This window comes from Scaptodrosophila lebanonensis, unplaced genomic scaffold (assembly GCF_003285725.1).
Source record: "Scaptodrosophila lebanonensis strain 11010-0011.00,11010-0021.00 unplaced genomic scaffold, SlebRS2 tig00000085-arrow-pilon, whole genome shotgun sequence".
In the NCBI taxonomy this organism is placed as follows: domain Eukaryota; kingdom Metazoa; phylum Arthropoda; class Insecta; order Diptera; family Drosophilidae; genus Scaptodrosophila; species Scaptodrosophila lebanonensis.
The window spans coordinates 1,998,386-2,020,140 of record NW_022060564.1 but is presented as its reverse complement, the minus strand read 5'-3'; the positions used below and the strand labels follow the sequence as shown (position 1 = coordinate 2,020,140).

Below are 21,755 nucleotides of genomic sequence, written 5' to 3'. Positions count from 1 at the left end.
AAGGAACTGAACTGCACTGTACCTTTACCGATTGGTATTACGAAATAACGAGCAAATATCAGGAATTACTTTCCCTCTTGTATTCGTGAATGTTTTTAAATAAAGGTCACGAAGTAATGACCTTTAGTGATGGCAGTAAGTTAGTAACAGGTAGTACAACTATAATATGATGGATTTCTTCCATTTTCACTGTTAAATAGTCAAACCATTTGTAATTGATCGACAATTCTAAGCCACATTCAAACTATTTTCAAGACTGTCTCTCTGTTATTTTGAAATAATGACAAAATATCGATTCTTCTTTTGAGCTATTTATTCCTCCACTGCTTTCTGAGCCACCTTTCAATAAAGCCCTTCAGGATGTTTATAAATACTTGCAATTGATTATATTATAGTTAGTCACCACTTCCCTCAATAAATTAATTTTTTAAAATCAATATTTATTGTTATTTAATGAATTGTTCATAGATACTACAGATTTATAGAATCGTATTCATAGTCTTCTTCGTTTACATAGCATGGCATTGGCGCGTATCCGTGCAACGTGATGGTAAGTCATGGAAATTGGCAGGCATGTTCAGATGGAAAACCTGAGAAGGAGGAGGAGGGGAGAGAGATTCACAGCAATTTGTTATTAGTTAGTCCCAATACTCATTTGAGGCAGCCCCCCGTCGAGTGTGTAACAATATTTTTCAGGCTTTTTCATTGCTCCTGCAAATTGCTGCTTGCGCATAAACCAAGGCACAAAAGCACTCGCACTGCAGGCATCTTGGCTAAAACTCTGGCAACAGTCAAATAAACAATGAACACAAAGCGCAAAAATTTCGTAATAAAAATCGCACATCCACACGCCCAAACATGCTGCATACACATGCAGTTGCCACCTGTGTACGTGTACGAGGCATCGCTTTCTTCTGCGCTTTGTTCACAGCTCACAGTTAAAATGAATGTTGGTAACAGCCTCGGCCACGGCCTCAGACTAAAATGAAATCCGCTTTAACAGCGCACCTACACACAGACACACTGCCTTCCATATGTGGGCGGCATGCTCTGTCAGCCTTCAATGGCGCAGCAGCAGCAGCGGCAGCAGCCGGCAAAGAATTCAAATTAGAGTTTTGTTTACGAAACGACGCCACCCTCCCCTCCCCACCCCACCCCAAACGAAAGCTCACGAGTTATTGAATTGAGCCCCTCCTTCTCGCGCTCATTCACATCCCTACAGTCCGCCTGTGTTCTTCTCTTCATCGTCGCCGTCAAAGGTGAAGTAAATTTTTTATTGGCAACGTGCGGTGCTTTGTTTCAACTGTCAAGCAATTTTCAATTTGCCAAGCACACCCCAACAACATCAACCCGTTATTTGGTACTCACCTAGAGTGCCGATATGTATGCCTTAGATTAGATTCTAGGAACAATGGGGCTAAGAGGAGGGAATTCATAGCTGTTAGTAGTCCCGCTCGCGCTAACTACAAACCCATTTCGGCCATACCTGGTGGTGTTCGAGTTGCGCTTTTGCACTGAAATGAGTTCAGTTCTACCTGAGCTGCAGCGCGGATTTTATAGCGCTGCTTTAATTTTGATTGTCAGAGCCTTTCCTGATTTCCTTCTGAAGCAGGCGCGTCCTAGCATGTGTACAACCCGTACGGCCAAAAGCAGGGGCCGCATGGACCTGGTCCACAGGGCCTACCACAACATGGTCCGCAACAGGGTCCGCAAGGTCCACAACTGGGTCCACAGCCGCACGAGAAACCATAGCAGGGTGAGTAGCACATGCTGACCTGGTGGGTTAATAATTACGCGTGACTTTCGGAGAGAATAAGGAGGTGAAATACCCACCAGCCTTGTCTTCACAGAAATAGGATAATTTGGGGGCTCTTAATTTGTATTTCCTGAATGTTTGCGATCGAAATATCTAAATTTTATTTTAAAACTTTCAGCCTAATGTGGCCCAGCCGAAAGCTCTAAACACAAAATTTATACTGATGTCATAAATATAAGTGTATAGGTGGAAATACGTAATAAATCGATTTCTAAATCACTGCTTACTTCGTTTGAAATCCAGGCCTTCTAGGCCTTACTTACTACTACAATAAAAGTATTTAAATCATTTAGGGTTTTTAAATATTGCAAAATAAGAGAAAAGGAGATTCTCTATTGGTTTAAAACTTTCTGTTCTTCTTGCTAGCACATGTGTAAATGTTTCAGAGACGCCCCCGGGTATGCAACACATTTTTCTGCATTCTTTAAGCGCAAACTAATGCCGCAACTCATGTTGCTAACAGCTCCAGCTAGCACCTAACTAAAGTTGAGAGCAAGGCTGAGAGCGCGCGTAATTATTATCCCTGGGGCCAGCTAACGGTGTCAGTTGTCAGTGGAAAGCAGCAGCAGTAACAGCAGCAGCTGCAGTGTAAAAATTTTTACGACGTCATTAACCCAACAAGTAGTTTCCGTTACAGTGGCTGGGAATAGTCAGCCAGCTAGCGAGCGAGTGAGCAGTGAACTAGTGGAGTCGGCGCTTATGTAAACGGGTTGCATACATACATACACACACACACACACCAAGTTGCATTCCGCCAGACAGTTATGCGCCTGAAAATATGCAATGCAAAGGAGCTGTTGGCAATCTGTTGGGGGCGTTCCACAGGGCCACAGCACACGGGCAGTTAGACAGAGACATTTTTGCAGGGCGTAATGCACTGCTGGGCAGATGTTGTTGCAGCTGCTTTTGATGCTGCTGCTTAAGCTTGATTCTGACAGTTGGTAACTAGAAGTGTTGCCTCGCTTGGTGGCGACAAAAAGGGCCAGAGAAAATCAATACAGGTTTCAAATTCTGCATAAATATGTATGCGTATACTTCTCATACTAAGGCTTAATAATTCGAAAATATCTTGAAAAACTTGCAATTAAACGATGTAACGCAATGGATGTTAGACAGAAATCATTCTTGCTACTGCAAAGCGTATAAAAATAATGGAAAAGGAAATGAAAAATGCAATTATTTTCCAAATTTTCTTTGTTGTTCGAACAAATATAGGTTAGCACTGTGCTTGGAAAATTGAAATGAAGCGATCTTCGAGCTAAATGGATGTAAGAAAGAAACCATACATGGAGTGTCCTCGCTTATATTTAATTCACATCTATTTCTTATATATTGTTTAAAAATAGAAAAATATATTAATTAAAAAAAAGCCAAATTAAGGGACAATAGCTGAAGACTTTTGTTCTTAAATAAACGCAAATAAGGCTAAACAGGCAGCACTGCTTGCCAGTTGGTGGGCATGTTCCACTTGGCTTGAAAGTTTGTTACCGGTTTGGTGAGTTGACTGTGGAAAAGGGGTGTTCGGCGGCAGCTTTGGGTTGGGGGTGCTGACAGTAAAATGCAACAATTTCCCTGTGGAATACAGCACAATGCAAATAATTTAACAAGTGAGGCAGTGGTAGCTAAAATGTGTATGTGTTTGCCGAAAACTGAGCTCACATTCTTGAAACGTACTTCCAAAATGTTGGCAGAGACCAAAGTGAGCTGAGCAGAGCACAGCAGAATAGAGTAGAAATTAGTCAGGTTTTCTGTTTTCGCACGATTCTAATGCCATCAAAGCTATCATTATTGCAACATTTGGCACAACTTTAAAGCATATTCAGTCAGCTATTAAATTCAATTATGCCAGCAATATTGAATCAACACGAATGCTGACAACTAAACCCCTCAGCTGACGATTCTCGCACAGCTGTCGTGTAAATATTTAATTTACGAAATTCCATAATAAAATTTCTCTGGCTGGCACCTTCTGCTGCTACTGCTGCTGCTGTCTTTGCTGTTGTTGCTGTTGGTATGGTATTGCTTTAAGGCAGTCGGATTTCATTTCGCAAGCCAATTGTTAAGCAAGTGTCAAAATAATAACAAGCAAACCCACCCCCCCAGAACCACCCAACCACTCGAATCCTGAACTATTTATGAATGTGCAGCCTGCCAAGTGTCAAAATGTTTGAGCAATTTTTTATGTTAATTTTCTATTAATAAAATAAATATTAAATCAGTGTGAGGGTGGCAAATCTTTAGAAAGCAAGCGAGCGGCGCCCTTGCAACCACACCAGCAGCGCCCATCCACCTAGACGACGACTTTATTAGTAGAAAACCACTAATTTATCCCCTGAGACATCCCTTGCTGCCTGGGAAGCCACGGCTAAGGCAACAATGGGTCACGCCAAGCTGTCGCGCAGTCTCTGGCTCCCCCTTTCTTATACTGCTGTTGCTGCTGCTGCGACCGCTTTCTTTTCCCTTTCATACCCTGTAATTCAAATACGGGGTATTTCTACTTAGCCAGCATACTTGTAGATGTGAGTTTAACAAGGCTACATAATGCAATAGTATTCTAAACATTTTTAAACATTTTTTTCGCCCAAGATGCATTTTTTATCTAGTTAGATCAACTTAATTTTAGGTTTCGGGCACAGCTGACATACAAATTTTTATTGTTATTCATTGAAATTGAAAAGGATTGAAAACTGAAAATGAATGAGTTGAATTCAAATTAAGGATAAATGACACTGAATAATAATTAACAATCACATTTTATCAGGTGATTTAACAAGGCGCGATTCAGGAACGAATCGACAAGAAATATATGATTTTTTTAAAATCTCTATAGTTTCTTACTGCAACTGATGGATAATATATAATTATATATTTATAATATTTATACATAATATACATTTCTTTTAAATTCATTCTTTTTTAAAATTTATTTAAGAATGGGTTTCTTAAACTTTTGCCTAGTTTATTGATTTGTTTGAATCAAGGGCTTAACATTGATTTAATTATTCAATAAAACTTGGCTGACATGGATGAAAGCTATTGGCATTTGAAACCTTTTAACATTTTTATTTTTTTTGTATTTGAATAGAGTACCCCGTAGTCTAGTATAGTCTAGCTTTCTTCCTGATTGTTTTCGTTTTTTTTCTTTTCAACCACCACTGCACTGCGGGTGGCAGTTTTGATTGGAGCTGCTTTATGTTCCTGCCTGCCTGTCCGCCTGCCTGTCTGCCTGCCTGTCTGCCTGCCTAGCTTGGCCTAATTTAAATTTCATAAATTTAATGCGTGCAGTGCATTCTGAAGTCAGTGGAAGACTTTAGCCAATTTGCTATTTTATTATTACATTTCTTTAGTCTGGGGCCTTGAACTGTGCGCAGTCAGCTGTAGATTTTTATGACTCTGGCATTTGTTTTCTAATTGTTATAGCGGCCGAGTGCGACAACTGTCGTTTCTGTTGGCACTTTAACCCTTTGCTGGCAAATTTTCTAGGCGGCTGTTGCTTAGCGGCTCATTAGTTCAGTTTAATGGCATGCAGAAAGTTTCGTAATATTAAAGCGGCACCCAAAAGCACCCCATGAAAAAAAAAGGCGTAAAGCCAACCAAATCTTTATAACAGGAGCTAAGCGCCGACGAAGGTTTTGACTAATAATTGTAAATAATAATTAATATAATAATTAACAAATAATTTCATTTTTTTAAAACATGAATTTGATCGAAGAAGTATTGAAGTTGATTATTATTATTATTATTTGAAGCATATTTTTTTGTTGGTGCTCATCCCTTAAAGCAGCAACAATAATCGTAATAGAGCAGTAATACCTTAATCCTTTACACTTAACTGAAATGCTAATATTTCCTGTTTTGTTAACAAATATCAGTGTTCTAATGGGAAACATAATTGTAATATCCAATACCTATTTTCAGATATAGACTGACCTATACAATTATCAGTCTTGCTTACTTTTAATTAAAAGAAGACTTTTTTAAAAACTTATGAAAAATAGTAAAAATGATGAAATAGCAATAAATTAATACAGCATGTATTTAAGTTCAATAATTAACTTCATTTTTGTAGCATAGTTCATCGCCAATATGTAATCCTCATCATCAATTCGAGTTTTAATGAAAGCTGTGCCAAATTTATTAATGAAATACTTATACCCTTAAACCTTTTCATTTAGCATATGTAGAGCGTGGTATTTGATACAAAATCTCTTTAATTTCTCACTAAAAAATTGGTCGAGCTTTGTAAATCGTTTAACTCCTATCCCTATATTGCATTTTATTGGTTAACAATTGAAACTATTATTGTTCCCATAACAGCTATAATAGGATATACTCGTATACTAGTTATATGCATTTATTACCACATGCCGAGCCAAGCTTGGTAGTCCATCTACTACTCAGCGGGGTATAATTTTCTTTACACTTTCATTTTAAGCTTTTCTATTTTCCATTTATATTTGTGTTTGCAAAACGTACAGCACGATCTACACTACCTGGCTGTGATAGAGTTACAAAATCCATCTGTAACTCAATCGATTACATATTCTTTCTGGCATTGCTGTGCCCCTCCTCTGCAGTTTAAAATTTGTATTGAAACACATGAAAATATGAGTTCATGCTTTAGACTTTAGGAATTAAAAAAAAAACAAAACTCACGGTCAACATGAATTTTCTTTAGTCGCCGTTAATTTCTTGAGCTGCATGCAAATCCTTTTTGAATCAAACAACTTGATATTTTTTTTAATACTGTTTCTTATTTATTATATAATAAATTATATACAATAAATGGTCGGTATCTCGCCGCTGAGAGGTTTTAAAAATGGCATTCAGCAGGACGTGTGGTGAGGCGTGTTTTCAGAAAGGTGTTTATAGTTCTTTAAGATCCAAAGAATTTAATATGTTTTACTTGATAGTTTATTTTTTTCTTTCTTGCTGGTATCGGAGGACAATCGGTTAACAAGACGCAATTTTTAGTTTTTTCATTTATCACATATTTTTTCTTGCACACACATGGCGCGGAACAATCGAGTGTACAAAGTACAGACTTTACTTCGCAGGTATCTGGACAGGCTCCTCCACACCTAACATATGTTCCGTTGACTCCACAATCGACAGCATTTATGGCCAAAACCACGTACTGGAGCGGTAGCAATAGCAGAACACAAAGCAAATCCCTCATTTTAATGTAGAACCGCTGCTACTATACTTGTAGTGGAATTTGAAACGAAACTAAAACTTGAATACCTTATTGTAGTAAAAAGATTTGCAACTGTGAAATAGGCGAGCATAATTAACTTTCAACGCTAACACATCCATTTCAAATTATCCAATTTTGTAATTTTTTGGTATACTATATACATATTTATTATATAATAAATCATATACATTAAAAGGTTGCACCCTCGCCGCTGAAATGTTTTTAAAGTTGCATCCAGGCGCTTGGTATATTGTGGTTTTATCCAGTTCCAAAGTTTGTCATATTTTTTACTTGGTAGTTTATTTTTTTCTTTCTTCGTGGTATCGGAGGACAATCGGATAGCAAGATACACTCCTTGGTTTTTTCATTTATCACATATCCTCTCTTACACACACATGGCGCGGAACAATCAAGGGAACAAAGCACAGACTTGACTTCACAGGTATCTGGACACGCTCCTCCACATTTAACAAATGTTGCGTTCGCGCCACAATCGACAGCACTTAAGCCCAAAGCCACGTACTGGAGCAATAGCACTAACACACAAAGTAACTCCCTCATTTTAATGTAGAACAGTTGCTATTTAACTGGAGTTTGAAACGAAACTAAAACGCGAATACCTTATTATAGTAAAAACATGCACAACTGTGAAATAATTAACATTTAACGCTGGCCTTGTTAGGAGTACGCCTCATTATACCCTGTACCCGAAGGTTAAAAAAGGGTATTTTAGGCTTGTGCAAAATGTGTAACATTTTTGTATGATAGGCTGGATTTCTAGGCATCAAAGCTTTATTTTCTTTCTTTATTTAATTGGGATTTTGATCATTTTGGGTATAACTTATGTACTTTGCTAACTTAGGAATTCTGTTTTTAGTGTTGGGAATAATCTCTAAAGTCAATTGTCAATTCTATACCAAAATATTCCTTTTGAATATTTCTGACATATGTTTTACAAACCCATATTTTTTTACATTCTATCACAGAATTCTTCTTTTCTTTAAAAGTAAAAGAAACTGTTTCCAATAACCAATGACCAGATCTTTGTAAATTTCAACAGCTTCACACTTACAGCCAATCAATACAATTTGCATGCTCATTACACCCACTTAACTGACTTGGTAAAAGAAAAAACCGAAAAATAAACAGCTCATACAAAACAAGAACAATAATAACAATGGCAATAAGATTGGCCATTTAGTCAGCACAAAGAGCAACGGAAAATTAAAAATAAAAACAAAAAACAAATAAGCAGCCTGGCGGCCAAAACGCGTTGAACATCGTTGTGTCACTAATTCAGGTAATTTGTCACTTTATTTACATTTTAAATGAATGTTGTGTTGGTTGAGCACAGGACGACCCACAGGACGCCAGGCCAATGGGGAGGTTGGGACGAGTGCGCGCAACACAGAACAGAGAAAACCAATTTCCATTTTCATTTTGTGGCAAAGGCGCAGACAAAACAAATGAGTGAGTGACGTGAGCGAAAAGAAAACCCCTTTCCGTGCACAAGAAGCTGAAAATAAGCAGACTTAAGACACGGCTGGCCATCAGAAGAGGCGGAGGGGCGGGTAAACGACATGGCAGGGCAGCAATACGATTAAAATTTGAGCAGTGAGTGTGCTGTTGTGGTGCGAGGCATTGTCTCGTGGACGCTGGGGTGGCGGCCCACCAGGCGTATGCTTAATTTGAATGAAGTGGCAACGCTTTTAATGGCCAAGCCTCAACCCTTTTTGCGCTCAGGTGCTTTCCTTTGCTTTGGCTTTCATGGACTGAGTTGGCTGGGCTTGTTGCCGTATCATTTCCAATTACTGTGCCCGCTCATGTTTTTTACTTTTTAATGACGCTGTTTACTTTGCATTTTGTGTGGCAAGAAATGACAGCAGCGAAATTGTGTTCAAAAAGAATGCCTAAAATATACTATATATTCTGGCAAATATAATACCGACACAAATGTTTGCACGAGAAAGTCAAACATTTGCCAACATGATGGGGAAAGAAATTAATTATAGGTTTGCGGCAGATTCTCTAAAAAAAATCTAAATTAAAAATTCGATGACTATTGGCAGAAAAGAATTGCGACCAATATTTGTCTTTTACATTTTAACATTTTTTAGTGCAACAAAGCATAATTTTTTATCGAGCAAACATATTTTGAGTGCCGTTTTTACAATCGGTGTGATTGTATTTAAACTTTTTGTTGACATTGAAGTGATATGGAATTTTAAATGGTTTTAATCAGCATTTATGTTTGATATTAACATTTCTACATATTCCTTAAAGAATTGGTGAGCTCTTGAAAAGCTCAAATTGAAACAATTGCACAAAAATAAACAACTAAATAATAAATAAACAACATTGCTTTTATTAGAGCTAAGTAGGAGTTCTATAAACCTCGATTACCAAGCAGCTAATGGCGTTCAATTAAACCCTATTTTCTACATGGATTCGAATCAGGAAACAAACTTATACGAAAATGATTAGGAATTCAAATTTGAACAATTTAACGATTCTCTTCAGTTGATTTCACAAAAAGCAAATGTTGTAAACAGCATTTCTTATAATAATAATGTTTAAAGCTTGCAAATCTCTTTTCTTATATTTGCTTAGACCTTGTGTTGTTATCAATAAATATATAAATTAGCGAACATATAAATAATATAATTTATTAATCCAGTACTCTGCTACCAATATGGCAGCTTAAGCTAGTTGAATGAAATAGTTTTACAGAAAGAAATAAAAATACAGTTTTAAATAAATTCAATATTGTTATTATGTTATTATACGTAATTTTGAAAGCTTCTTTCGATTTCTTTTTCTAGTATTTGACTGTAGTATTTATCTCAAATAATCTCAAAATACTCGTCTAGACGCGTCTTAAGTAGTTTGCAAGTGTAGCCCGAAAGTATGCAATACAAAAGATAGAAATTCAATCAACCAACTCGCGAGCCACGCGACGGAAAGAGCAACAACGTTTATGAGCAGCTCATAACATAAATATTTGGAAAGGAGCAGTGGCACACGTAACAACACACGTGGCCACACACACACACCGGTACACATACGTATGTGTTTGTATGCACATTTACCTTTTTGTGCTGCACGCTACAAATAAGAATAAGCACACGTGCGGTGTCCTGTTCATTGCCAAAACGTGTCTGGTGGCGACGCCACCCCATCGCCCCAAAAAACGTAAAGACAAAGGAAGAGGCCGCCCCAAGATGAGATGACGGGGCACGCGGCTTGTCAAGCCCAGCCGAAAAGACAAAGTGCTTGCCACCAAGGACGCTACAATGCCTGAATTTGTACTCTTCTCGTCTGTTTTGTGAGGATGAGAGCAACCTGGGCGCACACATTTGTAAATATTTTAAACATGTTTATATCCAACAGCGGTTGGTCAATACGCTCAGAAAAATAAGTAAGAACTTTGTATTTAAAGTTTGAAATTTTATCCTTCGTATCGAATGTTGTTTAGGTTTAGATATCGTCCGCCTTTCATTAACTAATAACTCCTTATAGCAAATATAATGTTATTACCGAGAATAAGCTATCAGTGTAGCCATTGAAAAGGTTTGCGGCTAAACCTTCATCAAATCATTTGTAAAATAAATTAAATGAATTGTATAATTAGGAAATTAAACATGTAGAGCCATACATATTTCAGTATTTATTCATTTTTGTCGAGTGCACTGCCTGCCAGCATATTTGGTTTGTCTGGGCCCGCATCACATTTGGGGCTGCTTGCGACTTCATATGCCTGACCACGTACGCTATCAATGTCCAATCTGCTGTGAGCTGCCTTGGCAACACATTCTGCTCTCTGTTTGCACTCATAAACTTGGCGAAACCAGACGCAACTTGAATTTATTTGCTTGCGGGTTGCCTGTCAGATCTTGTATTTTAAGCATGCTGTTTTGTTGGTCTGGTACGCTATTCATAATTTACAGATTTTATTTACTTTGATTTCCTTTACTGCACAAAAGGCTCTGTGCACTGAACAAAGGGTTGAGCATTTATCAATGCATATGCTCTATTTTCAGCCACGTTAGCTAAGGTTTATTAAAAATGTATATATATTTCTTTAAAAGAGACTTTGAAATGCAACTGGAAATAAATATGACTAGTTGGCAGTGGATTATATCGTTGGTATAATACTTTTGCAAAAGCTAGACACATTGCATTGAACAATCGAACCGTCTAGAACTTCTTTCTTGAAGGCTGAAAAAAAGCCATGAGTACAGGGCAGATTTTACTATACAGATTGAACTATTTAGGCCTCCCCCAAAAATATGTAGATTTAGGATAATTCCAAACACTATCTTTCGAAGGCATTTCAAACTTCTCAGCTGACAATCGTATTTGTCCCTTAACAGTGCATCTAAATTAAAATTTTGTATACGTTATATCGATAGCATTATCGACGCTTATATTTTTGTAAGCTTGCTAAGTTGGTAAGCATTAGTAGTTGGAGTTGAATGTCATTACTAAGAAGAGGACCAGCACTTAATTTTGCCCCAACAGAAAAATTTGGAGTAAGCTCAAAACTACGGAAAATACCAGATCCCCATATTTGACTATTTTGGAAAGCATTTCCAAGAACAATTGTTATTCGTTAAAATAACTTTCAAAACGCTTTTTCTTTATCATTATTATTCAATAAAAGTGTTGAATTTCGAGCGCATTTCCAAGGTTTATAATTATTTTTCTAGCTGACCTGGCCATAGCTTTTGACTGTCTATAGTCATAAGCCTCAAGTGTTGACTGTAAACCTTTTAACTAGATATATGTATGCCGAAACATATTGTTTATATAGTTTCAACTAATTGTATTGAATTGTATTGTATTGAAGGTGTGACGCTACACATATACATACATACACAATACATAACACATCGGATTAAGCATATTTTTGAGCTTTGATATTTACCGCAAGCAAAAAATAACATAAAATAACCGTAAGCCTACATAGACATTTCAGTTAATCTGAAGTGAGTGCAAGCTCGGCCCACTGCACCTCCCTTTTGAATTGACAGGCCTTTAGAAATGGCAGATCCCTGGCTATGCCGCCTGTCTGTAGTGTTTGTGCAATGAAGCGTTCTGAGCTTTTATAACGCCAACAGTCAGTCAGACAGTCAGTTTAAGATGTCCATTGCCCATAGGTATTGAGGAACTGTAAAAAAAACCGAGCAAAAATTCTTAATTTACGAAAAAATAAAATCCAAACTACGTATAATAAATGCAGTGTATAGGAAGGCAAAAAAGTAACAACTGGAGTGGGCGGACAGTTTGGGTTGCCAATGAATTGATGCTCAACTCATACCGCTACTGATCCGAGCCTTGTCCCTTCAACACTACCACAACCAACAATAACAAAAACAACAACAACAACAGTAGCACCATCATCATCATCACGCACTGAAAGGTTTACGCTCCACTTGGCTGGTGCTTTGATTCTCACGGTTTTCATTTGAATGCGCCCATCGGTCGGCGGACGACGGGCTTCGCAATACCGTCGCTGCTGCTTACCTTACACAGGTATCTTTGAGATACTTAGATACGTATATATTTTAATGTGCGCTTTATCAACAGCTTTAGATAAAGCAGGACACCCAACGGCTCCCAGCCATTTGTTAGACTTGACTGCATTTGATGCTTCACTTCAGCTTCACTGCCGATGATGTCGATTGATAGTGGGGGCTGCTAGCAACGTTGGGCTCTCAATTTTTCAGCGTTCTTAAGTGATTTCTCTCAAGTTTTTCAAACTACTGCTGAATCTTTAATATTTATTTATTGCAAGCAATATATTTTGTAATAAAAGTAAGTTTTTGTTCATTTAATGGCCTCCTCTATAGGCGCTATAGGAGTTCGAAGTTAAAATCAATTGTTTTTACGACTTGTTGTTTTTGTTTCTGGCTAGTTTTATTTAATTCCATTCTATTATTATTTTTAAATTTAATGCCAATATTTATATTGTGATTGGAATTGATTGGCGCTACTAATAATCAGTGTTTAATAGATTGGCAGCTTCTTTCTTTTGTAATTGTAATTGGCCTCACTGTTTGTCAGTGTGTGACAGGTTGGCAGGCCATTTATTAATTAAAAGTACAATTAATTAGAAATTCCATTCATAACTTGTTTGCCTCATATAAAGAACATGCGTTGGTCCCGCACCTCGGCTAAAAACTCATATCAGACGGGTGCCATTGCTTTTGGCTTGTCAAACTGTCACAAAAATGACATTCTTTCGGCTAATTACAAATTCAAATTAAATCACAAGTAATTAGTTGCGAAGTCAAAGGCAAAAGTTGTGCGAGCAGCTAGGGAGGGGTGAGGCATTTGGCAGCGTTTTATGATTAACAAACGCAATGAAATATGCCTAATGGTTTGTTTGTTGTCGTCGTCCCCAGAGGTCCTTTGGCATGCGGGCGGGCAGGTGAGCAAAGCTTTGACTCACGCCCCACACACACACACATACGAGGAGCGTCGTGCCTAATGAAAGACATTAAAAATGACAACAGAGTCAGAGGCCAAAAAATGGCGGACAAAAAGGCGACGCATTAAAATACATTTTTAATGTTGATGTGAGCGTGTGTGTATGTGTCGGCCTCGCCTCCAGTTTCCGGTTTCCACAAGCACAAATTTACATCCCACTCAGTCGGTTTCATGTTTTATACATTCTCGTATGGCTTGTATATATGTACAAACATACATACGTTGAGGTACATATGTACGTATGTATATGAAAGTTTTCTTTTTGCTCGTCTTCGTTTGGCGTGTTTATTATTTATACTCATGTCTGTTTGTCTTTCCGTTTGTCTGTCTGACGCCCTTCCTGTCTTGGCCCAGCACATTAGAAATGTAATCAAAATAATTGCTTTTATTATTATTACCACACGGCTGTTAATCTACAGGCTGCTAACTGCAAATTCAATGTTTCCTTTTTTCCCTACCATTCCCATTTCGGTTTTGAATTATTGTTATGGCACTTTTAATTGCGATTTTATGCCCATGTGCACAAAAAATTACTACAAAAAACATAGTAGGGAATTCAGTTAAAAAATGTATATTTATATATAAAGAATATAAATATGTCATGTATACGTTGGACACTATTTTAAAAGAAAAGGCTGGTGAGGTGAATATAGATTTTTATCAACGTTTCTGCGCACAACATACTTTATCGATTTTTTTAATTGAAAATTCATAATAAGGAAGCACATATTATTTTATATTTGATTATCTAATAACAGCAGCTAACATATGAATAATTTCAATTTATAACGTAACTTAATGAGTAGTGGAGGAATAACTTGAGTCCAATATTTCATCAAAAACATAATGTTTAAAGTGTAGTTACTTGTATGTATGTGTGAGTCATATCATAGGAGAGCTTTCATGAATTAATCCAAAATAGAAGTAGTAAGGCATGGATATTACCAAAGATGATGATGATGATGATTCAGCTTTCTTACATCAACATGATCAACAGGAGAATGCATGAGGAAACACATAGACACACATATCATATCATTGTTTCCATTCAGATCAAATAAATATACCACATGCTTTCAATTATGACACACGGACATGTGACATGTTAAAAGAGGTGCAGAGGAGTGAGAAAATACTGGCATGCACACAAATCAGCGCGAACATTAATTTCATGTTTTTTTAAGCGGCACATCTGACACACAAATTGCAGCCTTTAATTGCTATAGAAGCGCGGTATTTAACATGTGGCCGGAGGAAGTCAGTTGGGGTCGACAAGATTTGTGTGTAGGGATCATCTGCATTACATACTTAGCGCCGAGCTGCGCTTTAAATGAAATAAATCAACGCAATTGATGTGTTTTTCTTTTCATGTACAGCTTGTACATGAAATAGAATCGATTTCAACTCGTTGACTAAGTATGACACGCATACTGGTATATGAATATGAAACTCATTCTATGAGATCAGGTCAGATCAGTTTGTTTATCCCAAAAGCCTTCTTGATAACATAACATACATTAGCCTCTTAACATATCGTAAAGGCAAGCATAGAAATAAAGACAAAAAAGTGTTTATGCAATGTTATGATCGTTTATACTGAAGGCAGTGAGACACTGAGTTCGACGTACCCTAAATAATTGAGAAAAAATCCAATAATCCCCTAAGAATATAGCACTTATATGGCTTATACTTTATAGTAACTGTACGGGATAGTAATTGTTTGAATTTCTTCTGATTCATTTAGAGGTCATCATTATTTATCTCATTCGTTTTCGAATTAAAATGGGAATTGAGAAAGCTGTATTTCTGTTTAACACAGCTTTTAAAATAAATCAATAAACATATATCGACGGCTATTTTGCAAAAAATTCATGCTTGTTCATAAAGTAGAACTGCATTGACTTATCCTTATTTGTTTTCCTTTGCTTAGCCCTAAACGCGCTAAGTCAGCAAAACAAGCTTCGTAGTTTGTTTAGCTTGTATGACCACGCCCCATTATCGCCTACTATAGCCACTATCATTTGATCTAACTAAATTTTTGGCGCTTGTTTATTTGGCCATACAATTTGCATAACAGGAGGCGCAACAGGAAAACAACAAACGCCCCAGTGAAAAAGTTTCATGGCACAGCATTTTTATGGTTACACGCACAGAGAATTGCTGCTCAACGAGCGAACCAGCTACCCAGCAACCCCTCAAGACCACCCACCCCCACCAACCCCTTCTCATCCTTGAAAACGCAGCGAACTGTTGCGCGTTCACACCCAAATGCTCCCGCAAACAAATTGCTCTTGTAATATCAATTTGGAGCAACGCGCTAAAAAATTTCGCCTTCAAATGTATGTAAATGGGCCGCTTTCTCTTGGGGCGGGCAGCAAACAATCTGAAATAGCATTTATTTTAAATAGATATAGAGAAGTCATTTAAAGACAACAGCTTAACGATTTTTTCATTATAGTTAGAAGGCTTTTTTGTTACTAATAAAAGCTACAAACTTATTTTTTTAAATTAATAGTTTAAGAATTTCTGTGCATCAGTATCGTTTATATTGAAAAAGACTTGTGTTGCCTTTAGATTTAAAGAAACCGAGCAATAATATTCTATATTGATATTATTTGGTTAGATGTAGAACTCTGTTATAATGCAATAATTAGCTTATCAGTTATTCGTGAATGTTCCAAAGTGCCTAATTATTATATTTCTGATTAGCTTCAAAATATAGTAAAAGGTATTATAACTCTTAGATGGCTGAACATCATTTCGTTTTAGTTTTTGCCACAAATAAAAATATCCAAATAAAAAGAAACACTTCTAAAATTTCTTAACAACAACCATCAAGTTTATAGTAGTATTTTGTCTATTGGTCTCCTGATCCAAACAATAGAATATTAGGAGGTATTTAGAAGCCTAGAAGCCGCAGAACTACAGCACATCGAATCAAAACCATTTTGACACCTTTGGGAAGAATTGGCATCCATTTATTAAGTCTGTACGTACACATACGATATGTTATAAGTTATTCAGTCGCATAGTTTTTATTCAACTTTGTTTTCAAGAGAAACGTTTTTTTCTTAAAAACATATTCACAAAAAAAGTTGTTAAGCGTTTTATCATTTCTCTCAGTTGCTTAGCTTCATGATACTCGTAAAAGCTGACAGCATTGTTTTTTGCGAATGAAAATATTCGACGTTGCCAATATGATGAAATTAATTTTGTAATAACAAAAGAAAATACCTGACCAAGTCAAAAGCCACATTCAGTTTGAGAGGACAACACACACACATTCGAACATAAACAAACGTGCGCTCGAATGTGGCATGTGGCTTTTAATATATGTATGTATATATCTATATATTTATATTTTTTTATCGTATCAAGGCAACAACAAGAACTCAAAACTCAACTTTCATTTTGCTGAAATAACTTTCTTAATATTTTGTTTTACTTTGCGCCGTTATGCTCTGTTCTCTTTCTTCTCTCTTGTTCTCTATCTGTTGGCTCGTTTCCTGTGCCACATTTCCTTTGAACTTTATCTTTGTTCTTGCTGTTTGTTGCTATTGTTGTTGTTGTTGTTGTAGCCGTTTTCATACACAACAAACATTTTCAACTTCTGCCGCTCAAGTTTATGCAAAGTATTTCCCATGCCTCAAACCGACGAAAGCAAAAAAAAAAAGAACGAAAAGCGTCAAAACTTTTTGTTACCTTTAAACAAATTGTCCCTTTTGTAAGATGTATGTATATGTGTGAGTGCGTGTGTGCGTGCGGGTGTGTGTGTGCCGACAAAACAAGAAGAGGATTACGAAAAACAGGGAGGGCAGGATGTGCGCACTCTGTGTATGTACATGTGTGTTTTCATTCTGTTTGGCATATTTCCGTTGATATTTCTACTCAAAACTTGTTCAACTTTAATATTTTTGAAAACATTTTTTAAGTTTTTGTCGGTCATACTCGTACAAGTATGTAGTTTTGTATATTTTTGATCTTATTGCTTATATAAAGTTTTTATATTAAATAACTATATTTGGCGCTTATTTGAAAGGCAGCAAGTTTTAGTAGCTTCAGCGGTTTTGGTAAAGAGGTGATTGGAGATGACAAAATATGTAGTCATAGTAGCAGAAATTCACGCGTTTGATAAAGGTAGTGGTTTATAAGGTGGGGTATCTTTAAAGCTATTTATATTATTTCCTACTACAGAATAAATGTTACAATTTGTGTGTGTAGAGCTAAAAAAAAAACCCCCCCTATAATAGTTCTGGTGTATTTATTCGAGTATGAGACGTTGACTCGTTTTATCCAGAACTTTTAAGCATATTTTTATTCTCATTATACGCTATGCTTAGTTAATGATATATAAATAAACATAACTCCCCGGTATTTGTTTATATAATTCTGGTTAAGAAAATGTTTCAAGAATTTATTAAATTTGGTAATAGTACCCAAAACACAATTATCTCAATGTGAATATGTGTGCTCTATTTAAAAAAAAAAAGGATATAATAAGTTCGATTGTGGGAATAAGATTTAAAATTAAAATAGATTTTGTAACTTCTGCCTTACCCATTGTGTACTATAGATAGAGCTGATCTTTTCAAAATAATGTGATTTTAATAAAAAACAATGAAAACAAATATGAATTAAGTCTAATATCTTTTGTCCTATATCGTCCTTTGATTTTATTTTGAACTTTTTAAAATGGTTAATTAATTATTCCAATTTGCTGCCTTTTTACACACACACACCCATCTCTAGCTAGAGTTAGTCATAAGTGCAGACATTTACATAATAATGCTTTGATCTAGCCTGCTTATTGATGTTTACACAAGACTCAAGACCACAGAAATGCCGAGCTACTCACAAGCAATCCACTTCGTGTATATTTTTAGTTTGTCCGGACAAAGAAAAATGTGAGAAAGGAAACTTATTTTGTAACTCTCTGGGTCCTGTGCGCTTGACCGACTTTCGTGTAGCATACTTTTGGGCGGCTGCGAAAATAAAAAATATTCTTTCTATGTTTGTTTGGCTCCTAAGCAGCTGACTAGCGCCCATCTGCGTCTTTTATATTAAAAATGCATTGCTATTAATATGAAATAACACATGCTGAGGTATCCCACATACACAGGCACATAAACACACATAACTGTGTATGTATGTAGCACATGTATACACATAGAGATTCACTCACAGTTTGGTTGCTACCTTTGCCTTTGGATTAAAACTACAATTAAATTCACATAAAACAAAATATCCTGCGGTGCTTTTTATGTGTGCGCTTGTAATATAAATCCTTTTGGCTAATGGGGCTGCTTTTGCTCACACACACGTGCACATGCACACACACACACACACACACATGCGCAGATACACTTACATATGCTTTCGCCATTGGTGAAAGCTCAAAGTGCCAAGCTGCTCACAGCAGGCAGTCTGCTATGGCTCGGTTTGTTTTTCTCTGTTCACTTGCTGTACAAAGCCGTGTGGAGAGGGGAACGAACGACCTACTAAATGCTCTATCTACGATGCTGACGATATACAGTGCTTGTTCAAATGTGGAGTTTATTTCAATTTGTTAGTAAGGAATAACTATTGTTAATTAGTTTTAAGTTGCTGGAACTTTAGGGATCATCTGTGTTGGTTGGGCTGGATATTTCGCATCTGTTTCCATAAGTAATCTAATGTATCCCATTTCCTTATTTAAAATAAGTAACAGTTATTTCATATTTTCGTAGGCTAAGGTATATCTTACAAATGAGCTATCTAATTTATTTTTGGCCAAGCTCTTTTTGTGCAATACCATTCCGATCTCTACTTCTTACTTACTATCGTGAATATGTGTGTGCTACAGACATTTGCATAAATTGAATGTACCCTTTGCGCAAAATAGTGCAATACCCGAACTGAAAAGCAGAAGAAAAAAATGGAAAGCAAGGCAAAATGAACTGAAACTGTGGCCAGGATTGGGCGGGCGTTTGCCTCTGCTCGTGCTTGGTTTGGCAAGAGGTTAAGCAGTGCTCGTGCGAGCTTCTAATGAACAAAATGCTATGGTTGCGTTTGTGCATGCGAATGGGTGAGGAGGGGGTTTGGAGGAGCAAGGCAAGTGAGCAGCAGAAGGACGAAGCGGATGCCAGCAGGTACGAGTTACATGTGAGGCGCACTACGTTGCTGTGGCAGTAAAATATGCATCCTTCGTGTGTGATTAAGCGTAAATCCGCTTTTATGTCCTTGGTATTACAAACAACTAAACCATCAGAAGAAGCATTGCGTGTGTATGTACGTCCCTGGTTGTTTGTGTGCGTGTGAGAAATTGTTTAAAATTAAGTGAAATTTTCTTAAGGCGACTTAATAGTTGCCTGTTGGCAAGCTTAGTAAAGATGAGCATGTGGACAGTGGACTTAAGTTGCCATAGGCAACTAAGTAGCCACTGTGATTTGCCTCCCTGTTGTGGCAAAGCTTGTGCAAGTCCTTAGAAAATGTCTGTCTGACATAGCAGCATAGCATTGCCTTATTGCCAATGCTGCTGAGCGTTGAAACAAAATAAATACTACAATAATTTTAATGGACTGAGGCAGCTTTATCACAACTGTTGCAGGTAATTTAATGGTCACATTTCTGAAATAAACAAAAGTACTCAACTGAAATGTATTTATTCAAACCTTAGTCCTTATAGAATCAGTTTTCAGCACTGTTTCCGATTAGTTGCTGGCAGTTGCTGTATTCCGCACACTGCAAATACATACAAATCGATACTGTCTTTGTTTGTTAGACGTGTAGAGCATTTCCGGTTTTAGATTTTCTCTCTCTTATTTCATGTGTCTGCTTAGTTTCACATAAATATGTTTTATATTTTACATTACCTTCATTTTTTCTCATACAAACAAAATTTAATTAAAATGAAAATGTGGATTTAATATTTAAAATAAGGATAATATGTTAGTGATAAGATTTTAAGTTCAAAAATAAATACTATTTATAGTGATCAGTCAGCGATTTTTAATAGTATTTAAAAACAAAGGCTTTGTTGTTTTCGGAAGGCAAGAGAAGACTTTTAACCAAATATATTAAATATTGTTAATTTAAATAATAACTAAAATCCGAAATAATACCTTTTATGAAAATCGCTTCAACCTTCTGCAGTAGGTCCTGGAACTTATTTTAAATGACTAGCGACTAAAAGTTAATAAACGTAAAGAGCTTTCGCGTATATTAAATGCATGAGGTAATCTATTTGTATACGAGTATTATATATTGCCACATACCTTTAAACTCGATAGTTCTTTGCGCTCACGTACCCGAGTAAATGTCCATTTAATAATAAAGTACAAGTATATATGTATATTTTTTTCCACAAGCGGTGAGTTGAGTTTGCCAATTCATGTTAATGTTCATTTAAGTAAATAATTGAAATTTATTGCGCTTTTCTCTGGCTGATGAGTTTTGCCAATGGAGCGACAAGATTATCTGACTCTCAACCCAATGCTGGGCCGGCTTGACCCCAGTCGAGGTCATTACAATGCACAGACTCGTGAATGCAACATGTTTGTGCAACTCAATTAAATGATTGTGATGGCGAGTGATTTAAGGCAGTAGCAAAATATAATTGAAAGCAATTCAAGTGAACATCGGTGAAGTTCCAAGAAGTGGAGATCTCGCCCATTAAAAGGTGGGGGTATACTTCTACCATAAAACCGCTTATTAATTTAAAATGTGACAAAGAAATGTACCGCCGTATTATCCATAGTTGTAGTGCGCTTCAAATGTCAGCGGCATGAGCAGCAAAAGGCAAGAAAAGGCCACAAAGCTACGCACAATTACCATGGCAAAGGTTTCTGCTGAGAGTTCTGCCTTCCTTTCTTTTTTTTGGCAGGCGCCTGCTAATTAAGGTCACGTGACCTGACTGCAAATGCCTGACATCTCAAGTATACTTAAGTGGAGGCGGCTAATGTCGAGTCCACCTCTCTGTGTCTGCTGTGCGGCGATGCATGCTGCTGGAAAATATGGCTCACATCAAATGCAGCAAAGCTCGACTCGAAGCGGTATTTGCTACTGCTGCTGCTATAGAGGAGCGCAACGCATGTTTTACGCACATTTGCACAGAGACCAATACACTAAACAAAATTCAACCTAACCAGCTATCCAAATTCAGAGAAAAGAAAGGGATAAACGACTTTGAATGGTTTGCGATTTAAAGTTGCAATGAATTCTTTCTTTTCCATTTAGTTGAGTCAATTTAAATAGTTTTCTGCCATTTTAATT

General features: G+C 36.8%; 1 long non-coding RNA gene across 1 annotated transcript; it reads right to left on the bottom strand.

Annotated features, from left to right (window-relative positions):
• Positions 1-419: 419 nt before the first annotated feature.
• LOC115626506 lies at positions 420-1,745 on the bottom strand. The gene is made up of 3 exons (XR_003995601.1): positions 1,487-1,745; positions 1,369-1,417; positions 420-590 (listed from the first exon to the last, which is right to left on the bottom strand). It is a non-coding gene; the product is annotated as an uncharacterized LOC115626506 (long non-coding RNA).
• Between the last annotated feature and the right edge of the window lie 20,010 nt (positions 1,746-21,755).